At 45.0% G+C, this 5,231-nt stretch overlaps 1 pseudogene; it reads right to left on the reverse strand.

Annotated features, from left to right (window-relative positions):
• Nucleotides 1-3,813: 3,813 nt before the first annotated feature.
• Nucleotides 3,814-4,631, reverse strand: LOC102258616 (annotated as a pseudogene).
• Nucleotides 4,632-5,231: the final 600 nt, after the last annotated feature.

Below are 5,231 nucleotides of genomic sequence, written 5' to 3' on the forward strand. Positions count from 1 at the left end.
ATGGGGGGGGGGGAAGAGGAACAAATGTAATCTGAACAATAAAGATTTAAAAAAAAAAAAGACACCTGGCATGGGAGGAACCAAGGACGGCTTACAGCTAGCAAAAATTAATAAAAACCTATCTCTCCTTGCTCTCTTTGCTGATGCTTTTCTCGGTCTCAGCCCACCTGCACCCAGGTACCTGGAATAAAATCTCTTTTGATACATTATGGCCTCATGTCATAGGTGGGCAACTCCAGCCCACTCCGAACCTTTCAGGGAGGTGAATCATCACTTTGTCCCCCATCTCCATGCTGTACACCACTAACCACCCTTAGTCAGGTAGTAGCCATTTGGGTTACCAGATCCGCTGTCACAGTATCACAATGCTAGTGTTTAAGTGACCCTATTTTATTTAATAATGGCTCTAAAGCAAGATTAATGATGCTGGAAATTTGCATATGCCAAAGAGGAGCCATAAACTGCTTCCTTTAAGTGTAAAAGTATGTATGTATTGTAAAAAAACACACAATATATATAGGGTTCAGTACCACCATTTCAGACATCCACTGGGAGTCTTGAAATGCATGCCCCATGGATAAGGGAGGACTACTGTCATCTAGAGTTAGACTTTGAACCCCGTATCTTCTACATACTTGGCCATGTGACTGTACAAGTACCTTATTCTCTGTAAGCCTTCCTTCTCAAAAGAAAAATACTAGTAATTATCTAACTTACAGCATTGTTGTAAAGAGTAAATGAGATTATACATGTGAAAATCATTTTGTAAAAGGTCAAATGATAAAGGCAGCCATTATTGCTATTATTATCATTATCATAAGAAGTTTCTGCTTCATAGACTCTTACAAGGATTTACTAAATGGGATAAAGCATTACTTCAATAACCAAAACTCTTTGAGCTTAACAATGGTAACAATTATAATAGCTAACATTTGACACTACCCAACATGATCTGGGCCCTGCTTACCTATCTAATCTGATCTCATCTTCTATTTCTCTTTTCCTCCTCACTCACTATTTTCCAGCCACCTTGATGTCTTTGTTCTTCCTGGAGAACGCTAAGGTTATTCTTGCCTCATTAGGAACATCACACCGGCTACTCCGCTGCAAAAAAAAATGTCCTTCCTCCAGATCTGTACATGGCTGTCTTCTCTGACATCTTCCAAGCCTCTGATCAGATGCCACATCCTTAGAGAAGATGCCTTTCCAACAACCCTAAATGAATGATAATTTTAAAAAAATAGCATGCCTCCTGGCCCTACAGTCTTCCTCTAGTCCCTTACTCTGCTTTAGTTTCTGCATAGCACTTATATTTGATATTATTTTTTAACTTATGTATTGTCTATCTTCCCAATCAAAATAGGGGCTCTATGAAAGCAAGGATTGCTTTCTGTCTGAATTCACCATTGTATCCCAAAACATAAAATAGTGACAGGCATATGGTAAATGTTTCATAAACATTTGTTGAATTAATGAATGACTATTATTGAGCTTTATGTGCCAGGTTTTACACATCCCATTCTATTTAATATTCACACTAACCTTATAAAGTAGATACTATCATCCTTATTTTGCAGAAAATAAAATTTAGGCTTAGCAAAGTCAAATAAGTTGTTCCAGGTCACACTGTGAATAAATAAAACATCTAGAATTTGAACCCAAGTATTCTGACTCTAGTGGCCTTATTCCTAATACTCTAGTTCAGTGGTCGGCAAACTCATTAGTCAACAGAGCCAAACATCAACAGTACAACGATTGAAATTTCTTTTGAAAGCCAAATTTTTTAAACTTAAACTATATAGGTAGGTACATTGTTATTAACTCTAAGGCTTAAGAAGAGCCACACTCAAGGGACTAAAGAGCCCCATGTGGCTCGCGAGCCGCAGTTTGCCGACCACGGCTCTAGTGCCTCTGGAGTTTATCTATTTAGCAGTTACTATGCACAAAGAAGCATTGTGTCACATACTTCATGTACATAATTACAGGAGGAACTTGTAGTTTAGAGAGGTTAAGTAATTAGCCCCAGTCACACAAAAAATAACGGGTTGTCCTCTCTAAAACATCTAAATAGAGGTGATGAAACTGACTGCTCATTTCAAGAATAAGTTCTCAAAATTATTTTGTGTTCTGAAAAAGAAATAAGGCAGTAATGAGTCATCTCTCTTCTCTGGCCCTGCGATATCCTTTTTCTAAAACTACATCTTTCATGATTTTTGGCTAGTGTCAAAAATATTACAAAGTTTCTTTTTTCTCCACATCCTTGCCAACACTTGTTGTCTTACTGTGTTGATAATAATTATCCTAACAGATGTGAGCTGATATCTTTTTGTGGTTTTAATTTTTATGTCCCTGATGACTCGTGCTGTTGAGCACCTTTCATATACCTTGTTGGCCTTTGTGTTTCTTCTTTGGAGAAATGTCTATTCAGGTTATTGGCCTATTTGTATTTGGTTTTTTGTTTTTTCCACTATTGAATTGTAGGAGTTCCTTGTATGTTTTGGATATGAACTCTTTATTAGATATGTGGTTTGCAAATTTTCTCATGTTCCATAGGTTGCCTCCTATGTTCACTGTTGGTGGAATGTAAATTGGTGCAGACTATGGGAAACAGTATGGAGATTTTTAAAAAAATTAAAAATAGAACTACCATATGATCTAGCAGTCCCATTTTGGGGTATATACACAAAGAAATTAAAATCAGATTTCAAAGAGATATCTGCACTTTTAAGATTATTGCAGCATTAGTCACAATAGCCAAGACATGGAATCAACAAAAATGTCCATCGGTGGATGAATAAAGAAAATATGCTATTTACATACAATGGAATATTATTCAGCCGTAAAAAGAAAGGAATTCTGCTATTTGTGACAACATAGATGAACCTTGAAGATATTATGCGAAGTGAAAAAAGCCAGCCACAGAAGGACAAATACTCCATGATCCCACTTGTATGAGGACTCTAAGATAGTCAAATGTATGGAAGAAAAGACTAGAATGTTGATTATCAGGGCCTGAGTGCAGGGGGAAATGAAGAGGTGTTGGTCAAAGATATGAAGTTTCAGCAAATCCATGTAAGTCCTAGAGATCTACTCCACAGCACAGTGCCTATAATTACTATATTGTATACTTGAAATTTGTTAAGAGAGTAGATATTTTTGTCTTTTGTTGAAGGTTGTTTTTGTTGTTTTTTTGCAGGATGGGAGGCTTTATTTCACTTGGTGGTAAGGGGGGGGGGGGCTGAGAGGGGAGCCTGGACAGAGGGCAGCAGGCTAGGCAGGAGGGGCTGGCAATTGGACAGGAACTGGATAGGAGAAGGGCTGCCTGAGGCCTTGGGAAGGAGAATCTGAGTTAGGCCCCTGTTGAGACCTAACCAAGTGACGAGTGAGTGGGTAGGAATTGGATCTGGAGGAATAAGGGCCCCCTCCTTCCGGCTGGACATGGGACCTGGGCCCTGCCTCGTTTTCCTCCTATAGGGCTCAGTCCCTCCTGCTCACTGAACCACGGGACCCTTAAACCTCACTGTCCCTGCCCCAGAGGAGGGGGCTGGGCCAGAAAGGGTAGTGGACAGGGAGCTGGGAGACTTAGGGAGCACGGGGTGGGGCCCATGGTGCTCGTGAGGAGTAGCGGCCCCCTGGCAGTCAGTTCCTGGCAACGATGACCACAGGGCAACAGCAGTTGCTTCAAACAGCCGCTTCCATGGGCTGGGCCGGCCCCTTGCTGGGACACCTGGCAGCAGCGGCTGGGGTTGCCCGGCATTTGCTGGTCCATGGCGGTCTCTGGGCTCCGCTGGGCCACGTGCTTTTGCACCAGTTTCAGAGCTCCGCGAGGATCGTCTGGTTGGAAGGTTCCAGCTTCCTCGCGGCCCTCAGCTTGTTCAGACACATCGCCTGCAGCTGCAGGAGCTGCTGCTGCTCCTCCTCCTCCGTCATGTCCACTTTGGCGCTGAGGTGATGGCCTTGATGGCCAGGTCGTGGGAGCTGGCGGCCAGCACCCAGTCAGCCCGCTGGCAGCCAGCACTCCACCCCCGCTCCGCTCCGGGTTGGCCTGCACCACGTGCTCCTGCCCCGCGAGCATCCCCAGGTCAGGCCCGTCCCAGCCGCCTTCAGGGTCATCTCCAGGCTCAGGGCCGCATGGGGTGGCGGGTATGGGCTCCTGCTGCCCTGGGGGCCACAGCGGTACTTGGAATCAGCAGGCACCGTAGCCAACTCCCCCACATCCGTGAGGGGGACCCTGAGATGCAGGCCCTGGATGAGGTCACAGTCACCCAGTATGAGCACCAGTTCTGGCTCCTCCCACACCTGTGACGCCTGCACTTGCACTGCGACCCCCTGGCCCTTGGCCGGCGACCTGAGCCTGGTGGGCCTGGGACCAGCGTCTTCTTCCTCAACAGCCCCTTCCCCTGACGCCCCGCCCTTCGCCCGCTGCAGGAGCAGCCAGGAACCCCCGGGCCAGGGGGCTGTCCCATGTCCTCTAGTGGGGGCACCTCACTCAGGTTCCCCTCATCTTCCTCCTCGCCTTCTGTATCTCCCACCCCATCTAGCACTTCACAGTCCTCAAGCCGTGGGACCGCAGCAAGCGGTGGGGCAACAGGCTCAGGGCCCGTGACGGAGGGCTCAGCACAGGAGGCCATGCTGCTGGGGGTGGGGTGATGGGAACTGGCCTTGGGTTCAGGGACCCACAATTAGGGTTCTGTCCCCTCCCCACCCTCAGCCGTGTGGCCGCTGTGCCTCCGGAACTCTGTTAAGTTTATCACAAAAAAATAAAGAAGGTGGAAGGGAAGGAGGGAGGGAGTGACGGAGGAAGGGAGGGAGTGACGGAGGAAGGGAGGGAGGAAGGAAGGAAGGAAGGAAGGAAGGAAGGAAGGAAGGAAGGAAGGAAGGAAGGGCTTTTGGAAGTAATAAATATGTTATGAAATTGATTGTGGTTATAGTTTCATGGGTATACTTATCTCCAAGACCATCAAGTTGTATGCATTAAATATATACAGCTTTCTGTACGTCAATCACACTATAATAAAGTGTTTTCTTAAAAACATATCTTACTAATAGCTTGAACTGCGTTTTCACAAATAGATACTCTTTTTTAATGAGGGCAGGGAGAGCAATCTCCTTGCTTATGTTAAACAGCCACTTAAGTGGAGCACCGAAACTAGAACTCAGGCCTTTGGACCCTGACTTAATTTCTTTTTTAAAAAAATATATTTTATTGATTTTTTACAGAGAGAAAGGAA

Source organism: Myotis brandtii, unplaced genomic scaffold (genome assembly GCF_000412655.1).
Source record: "Myotis brandtii unplaced genomic scaffold, ASM41265v1 scaffold259, whole genome shotgun sequence".
NCBI classification, from domain to species: Eukaryota; Metazoa; Chordata; class Mammalia; order Chiroptera; family Vespertilionidae; genus Myotis; species Myotis brandtii.